At 31.3% G+C, this 20,057-nt stretch overlaps 1 long non-coding RNA gene across 1 annotated transcript; it reads right to left on the bottom strand.

Annotated features, from left to right (window-relative positions):
• Positions 1 to 622: 622 nt before the first annotated feature.
• LOC139503193 (uncharacterized) lies at positions 623 to 12,395 on the bottom strand. Its single transcript, XR_011659056.1, has 4 exons — positions 12,272 to 12,395; positions 5,235 to 5,304; positions 4,283 to 4,356; positions 623 to 762 (listed from the first exon to the last, which is right to left on the bottom strand). It is a non-coding gene; the product is annotated as an uncharacterized lncRNA (long non-coding RNA).
• Positions 12,396 to 20,057: the final 7,662 nt, after the last annotated feature.

Genomic DNA, 20,057 nt, shown 5'->3' with positions numbered 1-20,057 from the left:
CTTAGTCATCTGTGCAGATTTTATCATTTATTTGTATAAATCTCATCTTATCGTCATTTTTTTTTTTAATCAGTTAGTGTTGTTGGGAAAATATGCAGGTAATTAAAGTTTGTACTTTGAAGCTGAAGTTTAACGATTGTCAACTGTTTATCAACAATCAACAAAAAAGCATGGATATTGATCATGTGTTTAACATGTACAATCAGATAAGAGTTAATTTAAAGGACATCCATGTGTATTGTGATCACCAGATTTTTACGAGATGGGTCACACTGAGGTCAATTTGCATAAGGGAAATATGTCGTCAGGGAATTGCTTCCTTCCAATGAAAATAAAGTAAACTTCTTTTAAATATGATCAAATTAAAGAATTTTCTTCAGAAAAAAGTAGATGTACATAAGCTTTTATAATGAAAACTATCCATTAACTTATAATAAAAAACAAGTGCATTATTTTTTTTAATTTGAGGTTTCATATGACTTTTAATAGTGGCCATTAAGAAATCAAAACAAACATTTTTTTTCACATAAAAATGTATCATTTTAAAAAGTTCATTTGCTCTTGGCCAAGGGCATATATGTACACCTTTGCATCTTCATGTTTATTTACATCCATAATTAAGATCATACAAAATGATATTATTATGAATAAAATATCTAATACATCTACAATATATTCTTCTTGATTTTCTAATGACTCCTACCAAGTCTAATCTGTTTATGTATCCAGGAATAAAACCAAGTTCTAGGTCTTCACTGTGACCTATAAATGAAAAAGTATAGCATATAAATTGGCATAACAATCATGACTTAAGTTTTAAGTTCTGTGTGTGTGTTAATAAATAAATAGGGAATATGTCCATAAGGACACTGATGCTGCCTCCGCTAGCATATAACATTATAAGGGGATAAAACTCAATAACTGTAAAAGAGACTCTTCCAAAAATTTGAACTCAACATGAATTAATTGGTAATAAGCATTATAAATGCATTTCATTAAATTTAGTTGAGAGAAACTTGAGTTGGAGAACAGAAACAAAATATCCTATAAGGTTATAAAGGGACAACACTGAAGAATCAAAGTGCTTGTAAGCACCGATGGGTAAAGATTGTTTTTATTTTTTCAGTTAACATTGTATTGTATTAAGCATTGATTCAATTTATTTAACTCCAAGTTTAAAAATATTTTTAGAATGGATATTAGTTTCCAATTTTTCCATTTGTAGAACAGTTGAAGTGACACCACTAAAATTCAAACTTGATCTAAGGTTATATGCATTGTATGTAAGTTTAATAACATTTGGTCAAAGTAAAATAAAGTTAGAGAACAGAAACAAAAAAAATCAGCATTTTTTTCATTTGTAAAGGGCATAACTCAACAACTGCAAATGTAATGCCACTAAAATTCATCACAACATTTGGATGAAGCAAACTAAAGTTAGAGAATGGAAAGCAACTTTGGTTATGGCGGGGGCATAACAAACTCTGATCTGAATGTTTGTTTGCCTTGCTCTATGCAGATATCAAGAATGATTACTCTAAAACCCTGTATACCTATTCAAATCTAGTTAAGTTAGTTAAAAACAATTAGTTAAATCAAAACTGAATTTTAAGACATTGTGATTAATTTACATTATGTATGTGCCTGTCCCAAGTCAGTAAGGTTGTGGTTTGTTGCTGTGTAACACATTTGTTTTTTGTTCTTTGCTTTGTACATAAAACAGAGTGTTTGTATTCCCGTTTCTGTTGTTTTACATTTGTCCTTTTATAGTCGATTATGTGGTATAGACTATGCTGATTTTTTGGAGGGCATACAATTACCTATAATTGTTAATTTCTGTGTCATATGGTCTCTTGTTGAGAGATGTCTAAACTGGCAATCATACCATAAACTAATAATTCTTATATTAACCAATATTTTGTCAAAATGAGCCTTTCATTTGTTTTTATCAATTTATATTTTAACCATGTTTAAAGACTGATGGGATGGGGTTTCAAACCTCAATTTTAAGAGATGATCAAACCAAGTTTGGTTAATTGGTAGTTACATGATTTTAGTGACTTATTTTTCTATTTAAATTTCCATTCTACCTTCTCCCTTAGAGAAAATATTTGAACCATACAGCTTCATGAAATATATCTGTTTAAAAAGATTATTAAAAGAATCATGAAAACAAATAGTAATAGAACCCTTTATCTGGCCTGAGAAGGCTGCAGCAAGTGTAAAAAGTCAATGTTGACTACAAAAAGCAGTACAATAAATAAACAATATACTTGATATATAGATATAGGAAGCTGTGTTATGAGTGCCAATGAGACAACTCTCCATCCAAATAACAATTTATAAAAGTAAACCATTATAGGTCAATGTACAGTCTTCAAAACGGAGCCTTGGCTCACACTGAACAACAAGCTACAAAGGGCTCCAAAATCACTTAGTGTAAAACCATTCAAATGGCAAAACCAATGGTCTAATCTATATAAAACGTGTCGCTCACCTTGGTCTATGTGCATATATATCATAAACGAATAAAAATTTACAAAATTTGTGAAAATTGTTTAAAATTGACTATAAAGGGCAATAACTCCTTAAGGGGTTAATTGACCATTTTGATTATCGTGACTTATTTATAGATCTTACTTTGCTGTTCAGTATTGCTGTTTACAGTTTATCTCTATCTATAATAATATTCAAGATAATAACTAAAAGCTGCAAAATTTTCTGAAAATTACCAATTCTGGGGCAGCAACCCAACAACAAGTTGCATGATTGGTCTGAAAATTTCAGGGCAGATAGACTTTGACCTAACGAACAAATGTATCTTCATCAAATTTGCTTTAAATGCTTTGGTTTTGAAATATTAGCCAAAAACTGCATTTCACCCTAAGTACTATTTTTAGCCATTTCGGCAATTTTGGTTAGCAGGCAGGGTCATCAGACCCATTTTTTTTAAAAACATACCCTAATGATAATTGTGGACCAGTTTGGTTAAAGGAGTAGGTTCAGTAAGACCCCTTTTTGGCCCCAAAATATAGCAGTTTTACAAAATTGTTAAAATGTAAACTTTTAGTTATTTATTGCACAGTAAAATGCTTCCGCTACATAAATATGGGCTGTTTTTGACTATACCATGCACATATATCGGGTACTATATCCATAAAGTCATGCTAAATTACAGAAAACTTCACAATTCTAGGATTTTAGTTAAATTTTAGACGGTTTTCGTGAAAAACAAAAGTGGCCGCATTCGTGTTCATCCTTACTTTGAAATGTAAGTTGTATTTTACGATAATACATAACATAAATAAAGGTTGAAGATGAACACGAATGCGGCCACTTTCATTTCAGACAAAAACCAGCTGAAAAGTGACATTTTTTGGCATATTAGGTAGATTTTTCATATTTCAGTTTGAATCGGTGCGTTTTTAATGACTAAATCAGTTAAAATCTTTCACAATAACTAATTGATTCAAAAAAAATCGATACTTAAGTGAATAAAAAGTGTACAAAATCTTTCGTCAGATGAACCTGAAATTTGAGGCCAAATTCGGCCCTTACCGGACCTACTCCTTTGTCTGAGAAGTTTCAGAGAAGAAGATTTATGTACAAGTTTATAACAAAAATTTACGAAAAAATTGACTATAAAGGACAATAACTCCTTAAAGGGTTAACTGACCATGTTGGTCATGTTGACTTATTTGTAGATCTTACTTTGCTGAACATAATTGCTGTTTACAGTTTAACTCTATCTATAATAATATTCAAGATAATAACAAAAAACGGCAAAATTTCCTTAAAATTACCAATTCTGGGACAGCAACTCTAATTCATCTGAAAATTTCAGGGCAGATAGATCTTTACCTGATAACCAACTTTTTCCCATGTCAGATTTGCTCTAAATGCTTTGGTTTCAGAGATATAAGCTTAAAACTGCATATTACCCCAATGTTCTATTTTTAGCCATGGCGGTGGTTGGCCAGGTCACAGGACAAAATTTTAAAACTAGATCCCCCAATGATGATTATGTCCAAGTTTGGTTAAATGTGGCCCAGTAGTTTCAGGAGAAGATTTTTGTAAACGTTAACGACGACGGACGCAGGACGACAACGGACGCCAGGTGAGTTAAAAAGGAGAATATATGTAGGCACCATTTATTTTTTCATTTTTTAACCTGTTGGTCTAATATGATTTTGATTAAGACACCAGTCATGTGCATATTGCAAGCATAACGGGATTTGTTTTATCACAAATCTTTGTTTTATTCGGACTGAATAATCCTTACCAGGATATAAAGTATGCAGCGAACTGTGACCTTTAGCTTAACCACTGCTAATTCTCCAGTAATTATATTGTGATCTGAAAATCAAAATGGAATGTTAATAGAACTGACAAATTCTTAAAACTAATATTTTCAGTATCAATATAAAATAGTAGTTACTGTAAATGGGACAAAAATGTCATTAAGCTTTGACATATTGCTATATATTTGTAATTAAAGAGTGGACAATACTATACTGAATATTTCTTCACAAAGTTTGGATTTTCAATTGACAATTAACCCAGCATATATTAAGAAAGACATTAATAAAAAGCAAATTTGTCAGTGTTGGCAAGGGTGTCTAAGAAAGAATACTTTAAATTTCTTTACTTTCTAAACTTTTGGTCTCAAATGTGTTTTGTTAGTTCATGTAGTTCACTGAATATTTTTTTCCTGTTTAAATAGTTAAACGTTTGGTCTCAAATATGTTTGATGAAGCCAACTTAACTTATTTCAATATTTCTTTGCTTTCTGAAAATGCTCTCAGATGTGTTTGATCTTTACTTTTGTTAGCCACCTAAACTTTTTGTCTTTGATGTTTGATGAAATTAATTGCTAATTACTTTCTAAATTTTTGGTGGCAAATGTGTTGAATAAAATGAATAAAAATGAACATAACTTTTGGCAACTTTCTAAATTTTTGGTCTCAAATGCAGTGGCGGATCCAGGGGGCTCTGAGGGTTGGAACCCCCCACTTTTTTGACCGATCAATGCATTTGAATGGGAGCACATAGTTGGAACCCCCCTTTACTCTGGGTTGGGACCCCCTTTTTAAAATGGCTGGATCCGCATCTGCAAATGTCATGAATGTACTTAATTAAGAAACTTGTCATGCATTGTCATGTGCACCTAATGATATGAAAAGTTTTGTTTTATGACTCAGATTTTTTACATTCTTACTAATAATAATCCTTACTAAATTATACAGGATGCAACCAACTGTGACCATAAGACCAGTCAAGTGCTAATTCTCCAATGCCAAATATCTGAAAATAAAAAAGAAAAGATAATGGATCTTATCGTCTGTTTATGTGGTTCATAAGTCTTTCTCGTTACTCGTTTTATGAAGATTAGACCGTTGGTTTTCCCTTTTGAATGGTACATGTACATGTATTACACTAGTAATTTGTGGGGCCCTTTGTAGCTTGCTGTTCAATGTGAGTCAAAGCTCTGTGTTGAAGGCTGTACCTTGACCTATAATGGTTTACTTTTATAAATTGTTACTTGGATGGAGAGTTGTCTAATTGGCACTCATGCCACATCTTCCTTTATCATGTTTATCTGACTTATAAATTGCATTGAAGACCTGTTGGTGACCTTCTGCTGCTGTCTGCTTTATGGTCGGGTTGTTGTCTCTTTGACACATTCCCCATTTCCATTCTCAATTTTCAGTCAGGGGACTTACTGAAATAAGTGATTTTTAAATCAATTATTTCAGTAGCAAATTAGTCATGTTAGTTTTGTCACAAATTGGGATTTTGTATTTTTTTCAAAATTTTAAACACATAGGTTTAAATAATATCTTTTAATTTATAGTAAAATTAAAAAATATGATCTTTTGCTTCTGTTTAGTAGCAAGGTTTATGCCTTTTATGCTATCATTTAGCTGAAAATTCTACTTTAGTTGAAAAAATGCTATAATAATGGCTTTACATAATGAACAGATACTTTCTTTAAAGATTTTTCACAGCAGTGGGAGTATTTTTCCTGTGAAGTTCAAGTTTTCATCTTTCAGATTATGTAATAAAATTCAACTGTTCGCGATAAAAATTTCGCTGTTCGGGGGTGTTGAAATTAGTGGGGGTTATGAAAAGAATGATACTTAAAGAAGTGATTTTTGGGAAGGAAATTGAGGTCTGATACTTAAACAAGTGATTTTTCTGTCATTATCCTAGATTCATTACATTACAAGGTCATCACCTGAAATGACCTGGTCATCCTAGACAACACAGATGTTGGTTCTGATAAGTTTAGAAACATAATTAGTCCCTGGATCATTAGTATTCTATATTTAAAGCTACAATAAAATTAAATCACTTCTCCTAGTGATTAATTTGTACTACTTAAATAGGTGATTATTAAAGAAAGACAACTCTAACTTCCAACCTTTATGAGAATAATGTTACTTGAATGTTTAAAGGGGCACTACATGTAGCTACGAGATATATAAAAAAATCTAAAGTTTGATTTTTTTTTGTTCAATCAATAATGAAAGTGAAATAGTGAAATAACTATTTGCCTTTTGCAGTCAAAAAGGTTAAATTTTGTCAAATTATGCTAAGAAACATTGATAATTAGGTTTTCACTTGCAAGTGAATGAGTCGACCTTTTTAAATCTGTATTCATGTGAACTTCAATTTTTTTTAATGACTTTAGATAGCTTATTTCATAGTAACATATATCATTGTATATACAAATGTACTATGCAACATTCACCTTTCGATTCTGATTGTAAACCGGAAGACTGGTTGTATCAATTTGATTGTAAATGTGTAAATTAAGGAATGAATTCAGAATTACGATACGAAATTTCTTCAGATATTATCAAGTTGCAGTTAATAATTGTGTATTTACTTTACAGCACATTTCAGTCAGTATGTAGCTAATGGTAATATCTTTGGTTAGCTTGCTTGTTAGCTGAACCGTGAAGTCATTGTTAGGTAAGGTAAACTTCCCTCTTTTAAAGTAGCTTAGTCCTACAGAGAGATAGATTTTTTATCTGTTGGGCTAGTCTACTATTAAAGGAGGGAAGTTTACCTTACCTAACAATGACTTCACGGTTCAGCTAACAGGCAAGCTAACCAAAGATATATTACCATTAGCTACATACTGACTGAAATGTGCTGTAAACAGTGTTAAACATGTGAAACATGTTAAAACTTGTAAAGGTATTAAATATTATCGATTATTGCTGTGCTCATGTTTTATGGCATGAATAAAGTTCAGTTTAACGTCTTAGTTTGTACTCATTTTAAAAGGGGAATGCTGGTTGCGTAAGTCATCAATATAAGCATGTGTTTGACTTATAAAACTTTTTTTCTTTGTTACTGGATTTAATATTTATTTTTTTAATCTAAATTTCCATTTTGCTGAAAATTGTAATTAAATTATGTAATCAGTTGTCTATCTTGTTTTCCTGTCAGGTGTGTCGATCTACATTTTGTACCTGCACAAGTGATTAGTAATCTTTGGCCAGATAACCCTCAGGGCATTGAAACTGTAATCAGGAGGACCCTTTGAAATATAATACAATATTAAACCTACATGTACGGGTTAATTAATTATTATTGCTAAAAAAAGTGGCAGCTGCTAGAAAAAGGAAAAACAAGTTTTGACAATGGCGGAAGATAATTTAATGATGGTGGGTATCTTTGACGATGGCACATAATATTTTAACAATGGCTGGCCTCCATCCTTAAAGAGGCCATGGAATTCCCTGCTGGTCTCAAAGGTAGTCTAGAAAATGTAAAACTTCTACATTCAAGATTAAAAATTAATAATCAAAGAGGTAATCTACAACTGACAAGAGAAGTCAAGATCAGACAATTAACTTGTATGTGTTTGAGCATCATGGCATGATCTAATATCATTAACATTACATATGGTGTAGCATCCTACTGTTTACATTTGACAATGTTTGATATTTTAAAGGTGATTCTAGGTATCGGAAGCCTTGTTTCTATTTTAAGGTATATTGTCGCTATATTTCTACATTATCATTTGATTATGTATATTGATGGTCAATATTAGAATCCATTGCTAAATTTAGATTTATGACTTCACATAGAGGAAGCGCTGCAGCCAACAAAAGTAAATTTGTAAGTTTTTCAGAAGGAGATATCAAGAATGTTATGTCTTTAAATGCAGAGGCTGAAAATACAAGAAAGCTAACGCAACAAACTACAACATGTATAATGTTGTTCAAGGAATACCGATATTTTCAAGAACAGGTTACAACACGTTTTTTGCAAAATACAATTACAGAATCATTTACACAGAAAGAACATTACGTACCATTTTCCTAATACAGCAGTCTTCACGATGAACTATTAAATCTACAGGCCCGTAGCTCAATTTTTGAAAATTTTTAGTTAGATTCTGTTGGCCTGTAGATATGATTTTTACAGGCCCGAGAGCAATTTTACAAGCCTAGGCTGCCACTCAGCATGAAGACTAATACATTATTTACACATGTAATATAAAAATTAAGAAAGCCAGAGTTTATCCAATATACATTTATCTACTTATAATTATATCACTTCATCAGTCACAGTCAGGTACCAAGGGAGAAAAAGTAAGGTGCAATGTATTATGGGAACTGATTTACAAGAATGATCCTGGATCAATATGAACATACATCATCATCATGAACGTACATAATCTCACACCTTGTTTATTTACAACATAATTAACTTGAATGGCCCAGTGTGTTATGATCATGTTCTTTATTTAGAATAACATTTTGCATACTTAAGTCTTGATGCTGGGTATATCCATTTTATTATATGGGATGAGCTTACTCCTAATATAATTATTTTGTCTTCAATTTGAAAGTCTAATTTATAATTTTCCTTACAATGCCTTTTAAGGTGGTACCTAACACTACAGGGAGATAACTCTGTAAAATCAGCTCAACGTTTTAATTGCGTTGTGTTGTTAAGGGAATAGAAAGCTTCTCAATGATCAAAATTAGTGTTTGCCAAATTGCTATATAACCAGTGTAATATTTCTGACAAAATGGTTGGTTAAAATTTTTTGAATTTTTTATAATCTTGTCAAAGGGTCAAAGTACATACTTTGTCAAAACTTAAAGAAAATTAAACAAGCCAAATAAATTTTAGTGAATGTGTTGGGTACCACCTTAAAAAAGATGTCACAATTATTTGGACCTGGACGTCCCATGCCTATGGGCAAAGCTTGTTTTGCAAACCAACCTATATCAGAAAAATCTCTGACCACGGGGAGAATAGTGAAAAGGGCTAGTATAGTCCATTCTATTTCCGAATAATTCAATTTTGAATGTTGCACGTTGTCTAATTGGCTGACGTTATTTTGTTATCAGCCCATAGACATAAAATTTGGTCATGTGACCTATCGTCAACATGTTTTCATGGATTTCTACGGTCTAAAATGGAATTTAGAATTAAATTATAAGAAATGACTGTAATATTTTTTCTGTCTATTCAAAATAACATAAAAAATTTGGTGCACTGTTAAAAAACCTGCTACGAGCATTATTCAGTGTGCACCAGTTTTCTTTTGTTATGTTTTTTTACAGGAATCGGAAGTTCTATCAATAAAATTCTGTAAATAATAAAGTTGACTATCAATAGAGCTTCTCGTCAGTAATGTCAAAAGGCTAACTGGCAGGTGTCATCTGACCTTGACCTCATATTCATGGTTCAGTGGTTACAGTTAAGTTTTTGTGTTTTGGTCTGTTTTTCTCATACTTTATGCAATAGGTCTACTATATTTGATGTATGGAATGATTGTAAGGTGTACATGTCTAGCGGGCAGATGTCATCTGACCTTGACCTCATTTTTATGGTTCAGTGGTCAAAGTTAAGTTTTAGAGTTTTGGTCTTTTTAAAACCTGCTACGAGCATTATTCAGTGTGCACCAGTTTTCTTTTGTTATGTTTTTTTACAGGAATCGGAAGTTCTATCAATAAAATTCTGTAAATAATAAAGTTGACTATCAATAGAGCTTCTCGTCAGTAATGTCAAAAGGCTTTTAACAATAAGAAGGACATTTTTTATCAATGGGAAGATCAACTTTCCCTATAAATAGAAGCTTTATATGGATAGTCGACCTTCCGATGGATATGTTCCAGACCATATATGCGGATTTGGACCGTATACGTATACTCGTACAGTCCGATCTTATGCATAAGGTCGGACCGTATGAGTATACACGTACAGTCCAGTACGAGCTGACCATACATGTTGTTGGATCATATGGGTTAAATTCAAACAAACATTTATTGCAATTTTAGTTTTACAAATTGTTATTTTTACAATTAGATGGATAAAATGAACAAACGAACAATTGAAATTAAATATTTTTTAATTGCATATCTGAATCTTATTTTTGGTACTCTCACCCAAAATGACTATAGCTATCACAAGTAACATGATATTTTTTACATTCACATGTTTGCATTTCATGTATGAACCTTTGCATTTGCATTTTTTATAAAGTTGCTAAATATTCTAAAACAATTGTCCTCCCACACGTTATGTTTACTTCGGATAACTTTAATTTTAGTGAATGTATTACTGATCGACCTGCTAAATAAGATATTGAATTAAATTGCATTGAATTGAATTGCTGATTTGATTAACGTATTTTTTTTAATAGTTAGAATATAAAGTTTTTATTTTAATTAACAAAACTTTTTATATTTTTTTTGACAGTAAAGTTATGTTGATCTGTTAAATGCATTTGTATCTAATAAACTTGACAGCCTTCTAAATATTAGTCAGACTGTACACGTACGGTCCGACCGTATGAGTATTTTGAAAAAGTACGCATACGGTCCAGACCGCGGTCTCACTAATTAGCGACAACAAGAATTTTAGCGACAACAAGCGACAACAAGAATTATTTTAGCGACAACAAGCGACAATAAACTATTTAGCGACAAGAAAACATATTTTTTTTAATTAAAATTAATTATTGAAACAAATATTGAAAGAATATGCAAAAGAAATAATTTTAGCGACAAGAAAGTTAAAATTGATAGAAAAAAATGAAACATTATTTACATAATATTTTAACATCAATTATGTATAACAGCCAGTATTACGTTTAATTATTGTATTATGAGATTACTTTTCCTTGTGTTTTAGAACATATTATTTATCTTATAATTTGCTTTTTAAAACTCTTTTCGTGCAATATATATTAAGCTCGCAAAATGAATTATTTGTGCATCATTATCCTGAAAATATTGACACAAATTTTGAAATACAAAGAATTGAAATCAAACAAGACGAAAGGAAAATTGAAATGTGAATGTTTTCATCTTTTTATTTGTTTATTGCCTCATTAAACGATATTTATCATGTTTATGCATATTGATTGAAGATGAAAGGAAATTAATGACAATCTTTAGTTTTCAACAGGTGTTCATTATTTACAATGATTGTATATTCTGGCGCGTGTAATTGTATAGTCTGACGCGTGTACAAAGTTGAAGGTGTTAATTGGATGTTATTGTAGCAATAAAACAGGGGACACGCGCGTCGTTAATCTCATTTGATGTTCCACATTGTGTGTACTGTTATTACCTTAGGGTGAAAACACAAAGGGAAAAACACAAACCCAATAATAATGGGACCAATTTATTTGCATTGGGATGGTGCTTGCCACACTTACCAACGTTTTTTTGCTCATATTGCCTCAGTGCTTGATACAACAATAAGTGATACCTTGCTTAGTTATAGCAATTTTGTGATTGGTTCAGATGAGAAAAAGGGCTTTAGTAAAAGCTACCAAAGACAGTTTTCCAACATTTGAATATACTAATATAAACATATCTGCTCGTATATTTTAAAAAAAACATTACATACAAATTTCTTTATATCTGATAAAAAAAAATGTTTTCTTGTAGCTAAATAGTCTTCTTGTCGCTAAAATAATTCTTGTTATCGCTTCTTGTCGCTTGTTGACGCTTGTTGTCGCTAATTAGTGAGACCCCCAGACCGTACGCGTACGGACCAAATACTCATTCGGTCTGGAACAGATATACAAGTGCCTGTGGACCACAGGCACTTGTTTCTATCCATACGAAGGTCGACTATCCATATAAATAGAAGAAGCTTCTATTTATATGGATAGTTGACCTTCGTATGGACAGAAACAAATGCCTGTGCTGTGGACGTAAGGACCTAGACGTTTATTTATACGTCCTTGACCATAACAAGTAAACGGATATTTCGTTGTGCTTACCTAAAGAACGATGGATGAATGACGATAAAACTGTTTCTTCAATAATGTACAAACTAACTCAGTAACTGCGAAATGTTGAGGATGCAGAAATGCATGCAGCGGATGTGGAAACCTGAATAACTTTTCAAAAACTTAAACAATCCCGGTCTGTCTGGATATAAATTCCGGATTTGTAATATCTTATTCTGAAGATCTTTGGATGTTTTATTCAGCAGTAAAAATCATAATCATATATTTTTCAACATTGAGAGGGCGTAGTTAGGCGTAGGTGTAGGAGTAGATGTCTACCAAATTCCCTGAAAAAAATAAGTTTGTTAAATCTTGAACCAAATCGGCACCTGGTAAATCGCCACCCGATGTAGTCAAATCGGCACCTGTTTGAATCGACACCTAATGTGGTCATTTCGGTACCCATGTAAAATATGTTGAATATGACTATTTTTTTCAGCAAAATGATGGCAATCAAAATTTAAAGTAGGTGTCATCCATCATTATCGAGTCTGACGCCGATACCAATAGTATATTCACCAGTGACCTGGTACCTTATCTGTACGTTCCGCATCTGACAGGCGCAGCACTGTTGAGTAAAACAATTCCATTCCAGGCCCTTTTATTTTCCATATTATTAATAATACCAAAAATTGATAGGTTCTGGGTCGACGGGTTCAAACAGAAAGATTTTGAAAGCAGAGAAAACTGTGCATCTTATAACAGGCATGACTTTATCTGACAGATGACAATACCAATATTAAAATAAGGCATACTCATAGTTATATATATATACTTTAATTCAGGCACGGACCGCAATATCACGGGTGTGTTCTAATATCATATATACTTTTACCTGTAAACCAGAAAATAATTGGTCACCTCCGGTTTATCAAATGTCATTTTTAGTCTAGTTTATTTATTTAAATTACAAAACATGGATTCCGAGTATTTGTCCATAAAAAAAAAATCAAAATTTGTTACGTGTACTCCCTGTTTTCCCAAGGTCACTTTAGGTTGTCATTTTTCAAGGTCATAATTTTACATAAAAGCAGACATTTTGCACTAGTTCTTTTATACATATCTTTCAAAGTGTTGGAGAAAATGCAAAAACATGGAAAAGTCAAAATTTAGAACTTGACCTTGACCTTTGACCTTGATCTCATTTTCTAAGTTGGGACCTAGGGATCTCTACGGCGATTTTTACGGCATTGTCATCAGTTTCTTTTCTCTAGGAAAATTCTTGCGAGATATCGGCACCACGTTGTATGCCCTGCTGACTGCAAGTTTTTAGGTCGATCAGACTTGTAGTTTCAGAGAACATGTGGAATTTTTTTTCAGGCGAGAGATAAAAACAGTATTAAATTGAATTCTTCTGAAATAATTGAGAGTTTTTTCCTTCCATTTTGTTTTAGATATACTGTCATAAATAAACTGTCATACATATTGATTGATTGATTGATTGGTTGGTTAAAAGCGTTGGATAGGGTCTCTTGAAACAAGCGAAAACGAAACAAAGAGATCTTGGACCCCATATTAAACACATGAGACGGAAAGATGCACTGATTGATTGATTGATTGATTGATTGGAATTCAAACACGCATACAATTCTTTAAATAGTGTCAAAATCACATAATTTGCCTTTTAGTACATGACCTTGACTTTTGACCTTGTAACCTTTGTCAAGGTCATTGCTCTACAATGTCATTGCAAAAGACCCTATGGGCCAAGGACCTTTTGTTTAAGAGTTTTGCCTCATAATGCCTTTTTATAAACCATCAATGGGGGTTATGTCCCTTACATAATGGTAAAACCAATACAGTCATAATGTAACAAAGTTGCCCCTTGAAGTACCAAGCATTTTTCACTACTTAAATTTTCTGTATCTATAACCATTCAAGAATTATAGGGAAATCAAAGACATATGAAAATCAAAAATATGACCTTGACCTTTGACCTTGACCTATATTTTTAAGTTAGGACCTAGGGACCTCAAATAAAAACATTCCAGGTTTATACGGTTAACGGTTGTTGAGTTGAAAACACATACCTACAAATTTATTTTGTAAAGGTAGATAACTCCTATAAAATTTCATCCAATCACTTCGATCCAAATTTATCAAAAATTCCTGAGGATGTAACGAACAATTTGTAAAAAGAAATTTGTCGCTATCTTATTTTGTTACGAAGGAGATGCACACAGATGGTAAACAGTGAATAGGGAGATAACTCTTACAAAGAAAATGGTGCGCCTTAGCAGGGTGAAATTTAAAAGCGCATAAACTATACGATACCATATGAGAAATATCTAAGCGACATATTGCGAAACAAACATTTATCGCAAGAACAAAATTTGGCGGAAAAAAAAAAAAAAGAATAATAATAATCAGAACAAATACAATAGGTCTTTCCACAGAAAAGTGGAAAGACCTAATAAATACTTGTCCTCAACTTTAAAGTATTGACTAATAGTTGAACAATAAATAGTTATCAAAGGTACCAGGATTATAATTTAGTACGCCAGACGCGCGTTAGGTCTACATAAGACACATCAGTGACACTCATATCAAAATATTTATAAAGCCAAACAAGTACAAAGTTGAAGAGCAAAGTTGAACAATAAACATTTACAATTTTTAAATAATCCATATCCAGCCATACAGAATAAATAATCCATATCCAGCCATACATAATTACTTTTGAGAACACGGTTAAAATATATTCCAAAGTTGTATAATAAGATAATGCGAGGATCACCTAAAAATTAAGTGAATAAGCAGTAGCATTTAACTCATTAAAATTAATAATAATATCTGAAATTGATCAGTGAAATTGTATAATCACGTATGTCTTATTTAGTTAAATTATCAGAAGAGGCAAAAGTTGTCCTAACAATACTTGATTTGCCAGATCAAATAATTTCGTTCGTTAAGATATATACCAACATCTTTTAACATCCATTTAAACATATTGACATTTTGATTCATAATTCTCGAATAAAACTCATTAAAACTAGTATTGAATTGAAAACAAAATAAGTATAAGGAATCATTTAAATTTATTAAATTAATTTTCTAGAATTATTAAAAATTTAAACAAAATATGTATACACAAGTTAGATCGAATATTTATATTTAAAAGAGGGATGAAAGGTACCAAAGGGACAGTCAAACTCATAAATCGAAAACTTATATAAACTTCCTTTTACAGAACCGTGGTTGGATTCGTTTATCAATTCATAATTGCAACAAATATTTCGTTTAGTCTGATAATTCGAAAGTCAGACATTTGTATAGAAGCTGCATACATAATCATCTTAAGTCGAAAATAGAAATGAAATTATGAATGAAATATATATTTTTTGATAAATAGATTAGATATTAGAAGTAGATATAATTGCTTATTGCTTGCACCAAGTTATATAGTTAGAACTATGGCAGTTGGTTTACACATTCATTTTTTAGCGTTTTGTGTGTTAAATCAAACGTTTTCGAATAAAGTTTGTGATTTGTTAAAAAAGAAAAACTTAAAAGAGGGACGAAAGATACCAAAGGGACAGTCAAACTCATAAATCCAAAACAAACTGACAACGCCATGGCTAAAAATGAAAAAGACAAACAGAAAAACAATAGTACACACGACACAACATAGAAAACTAAAGAATAAACAACACGAACCCCACCGAAAACTAGGGGTGTTCTCAGGTGCTCCGGAAAGGTAAGCAGATCCTGCTCCACATGTGGCACCCGTCGTGTTGCTTATGTGATTACAAATCCGGTAAATAGTCTAATTCGGTAGGTCATATTCATGAAAGGGAAGGTGATTGTAGTTACGACGTAAGGAACATATCCGATATCATTTGTGAAACGGTTATTCCATAACGGTCAACCAACTCGTGATGGCGTCCGTAAAATTTACGAAGGGATGATTTCAACTTCACCATTTGGAACTCTTGGTTTAATAGCTTCCTTGTGAGCAGCAAACCTCTATCAAGAAAATCATGATAGAAAATGCAAGCACGGGAATATCGTATGCAGGTGCTGCTGGAATGTTGCTACTTAGTAATGGAAAGTTCACAATTTGAAAGCTGAAATCATCTCTTTTGTCGTAAAGTTTTGTTTTCAACCGACCCTCATTGTCAATTTCTAGATGTAATTCAAGATATGAAGCCGACTTAACTGTATTTGTAGTATCCTTTATCTCTAGTTCGATTGGATAGATGCGTTCCACATAGTCACCAAATTTTGAATTGTTTAGTGAAAGAACATCATCTATATAGCGGAAAGTAGAGTTAAAGGATATTGCTAACTTCTTATCTTTCTTCCTAAGAAGTTCCTGCATGAAGTCTTTTTTTGTGGTTATATTGTACAAAACAAATTGAGGAATTGTCATAGAATATCGGGTTTGATTGATAAACTAATAATATATTAATGTTGTAGTTTAATCACTTTTTCTAGGATTTTCAGCAAAAAAATAAGTTCGCTAATTTATGATTTACAAGCTGCAATAATTTAATGACCGGTAATGATTCGTAAGTTAGCCATTTGTATAAAAGCTGCACATCTAATCATCTTAAGTCGAAATATCAATGAAATTTTGGATGAAATATATGTGTTTGATAAATAGTTTAGATATTAGAAGTATATATAAGATATTATTACGTATTGCTTGCACCAAGTTATATAGTTAGAAATATGGCAGTTGCTTTACACATTTACACATTTACCTTTTAACATTTTGGGTGTTAAATCAAACGTTTTCGAAATCATCACAAGAAGTTCAAATAAAATTTGTGATTTGTTACAAGAAAAATATAACTTGATAAATACTCAATGATCTCAATTTTAACCCGGACACTAATGACATTTAATAAAATCTGTGTGTTTGAAAAAGAATAGAAATAGAGATATGATATAATTTTTATTTTAATGAGACCATAGGACATTTTATGAAAGAACATAAAAGGTTAACTTGATAAAAATTCAATTACCCAAGTCTTACCTTGAAACGCTAATGTTATATTTAATAAAATCTGTGTGTTTGATTAAGAATGAAAATGAAGATGCAATATTATTGTTAGTGAAACCATTGGATGTTTAATATAAAAACTAAAATACTGTTTTGAACAGATGTCAATTTATAATGGAAGCCATTACCCAAAACCTTTCACCTTGAAAACTGACAATTATAGTGATTTACTCAAGGATAACAAACATACAGATAAACGAGGCCATGTCGTAAAGGGGAAGTCCGTTAAAACTGTTAAGATCAAACAAGCTTTTAGACCTCGACATTTTAATTTCACCTAGAACATTACTAGTCCATACCCAAATAAATCCTTTTACATTGTTAATATACTTTACTTTATTACGATTGCATTAATCGTGAACATGTTTCATATTTCATCGAGCTGTAAAGGTTATATTGTTAAAAAAATTACAAACAAACACATTTAGGAATTGTCATTTGGAATATGCTGAGTTTGATTTGACTAGATACATGAATAATAATGTTGTAGTTGAATTACTTGTTCTGTTTTTTTTCGACAATAACATCAGTTCGCTGATTTATAATGTACGCTATGAAGTTACAAAATCTTTGATTTAATAATTTACCAGTTATACACAGATTATCTTATTTAAAATTCAAAACTTGACTACAACCATCTCATAGCGAACGAGATGGGATATACAAAAATCTTCAGACAGGATTGAAGGAACTTGAATTAACACAGATACAATTTACTATAGGGAACAATAAATGGTTATTTCTTGGTATATGTTATATACATGTTTTCCATGGAAAACTGAAAATATTGGAATCTAGTAATAGAGTTAGTGATGTTTTTGTTTGTTTTAATTACATTCTATCGGGAATTTTCGACAGTAACGTCTGTTTGACAATAATCTTATATACTACCTATGTATTTAGAAAATTTTATGAATTGATTTCGGCATAATCGTTTGATCTTTTATATACGGAAAGTAGACTTTTATAGGTTTGGTTCTAGTACAAATGTTGTTTCCAATAAAAGAAAACAAAATTATTTCAAATGAATGCACGTTTTTATAATTAATTCCATGTTCTATTTAATTTTAATAATGCATGTTGCTAACTGTGTTGGTCAGTAAATTAATCAAATTTGAATAGTGAATTGTTTTCGTATTCCCCAGAACACGGAACACGGATAAGTTTAAATAAAGAATGGATTCTGTTAAAAGGGTAATTTTAAAAGAACTAAATCATCTGAAATCTTACCTTGAAACGCTAATTTAGATTAAAATCTTTGTTTGAGATTTAAGATGAATATAGAATTTTAATATACTAAGGTCTTGTTGTTGAGACCATAGGTCATTTATACGTCAGTTCATTTTATAGATATTTTTTTTTTTTGATTTCATTTCAGATAAGTATTTTAAATTAAAAAAAAATCTCAAGGATGTTGCTGGATATTAATCAGGAACGCTCACACCTGAAACACTTTTACATTTGATATTGAAAATCACCGATAGAAGGATTTAACCTTTTAATGTCTACTTTAACATATAATTTCATATGATAATTTACAAGCATAGATTATTTTTTTCCTCAAGTAGTTTATTATCAACTCTTTTCTCAAGCTTTAATTTGATTTTTCATCAAGGTCTTGTAAAATATCAAATTTTATTAAATGGTAATAAGTTTATCAAAGTCCAATCGTACTGTATGCTGATCTCTGGAAGTGGTGCCTTTTTAATTTATTATTCAGATTTCATTTCACATTGGAATGATAATGACAGTTCAGTTAATACTTTGACAAAGCAAACTTTAATAAACTTGTTTTGTTGCATGGAACAGATTTTTTCATTTTTTTTTTTTTTTGTAATATCGATTTATTTTTTGAAATTCAGCTATCTGTCATGTAATGTTGTCATGTTGTCAATGGTTTATCTAACATTGCCATCAAGCGGGAGGTTTAGCAATTGTTTTCTTGAAATTTCCTGTACCAAGTCAGGAGTATAACAGTAGTTTTCTAAAAATTCGTTTCCATGTAAGTCATGTAAGTTGCATTGTCGTTTGTTTTTGTTTTTTTTTTTGTTGCACTTTTGGGTGTCTATTTTTGTTGTTTTGGTATTATAGTTGATTTGTTTCCCTTGGTTTCAGTTTTTAACCCGGATTGGTTTTACTCAATCGACTAATGACTTTTAAACAGAGGTATACTACAGTTGCCTATATTCATTGCTGTTTATGTTTGAATTTAGTACTTTATTTCGGGAAATATATGCAGTGGGGTTTTTTTTTACAGAGATCCTACATATTAAGGTCTTAATTAAAATCCTTAGAATGTTTTAATAATTTGTCAAAAAAATGGCAATCGCTCTATGAATTTGTGACAGGGCATGCATTTGCCACTACCAATAAATTTGAATAGAAAAAGTAAAATAACAAAAATACAGAATACCAGGGAAATTTGTAACCGGAATCCTTAAAATGGTAAAACCAAAAGATCAAACACATCTATCGAAGGTAAAACTACTGTCATATTCCGGACTTGGTACAGACATGTAAAAATGTTGATTATTTGAATGACAGTCGCATAAAATTCCATTATATCGACAATAATGTGTGATCAAAACAAAAGGATCTAATAGGTAAAAACGTCAACATTGCAACAAATAACTGTTTCAATAAATCAACACCATATGGCTTACAGAATAAGTACATAATAAAAAATGAAAAATGAAAGACAATAACAATGAATAACTCAAAATATACCACAGCACATTGACACAACTGTGGGGTGTATAAGTATACGTT

Source organism: Mytilus edulis, chromosome 14 (genome assembly GCF_963676685.1).
Source record: "Mytilus edulis chromosome 14, xbMytEdul2.2, whole genome shotgun sequence".
NCBI classification, from domain to species: domain Eukaryota; kingdom Metazoa; phylum Mollusca; class Bivalvia; order Mytilida; family Mytilidae; genus Mytilus; species Mytilus edulis.
This window is presented reverse-complemented; position numbering and strand designations above follow the sequence as displayed.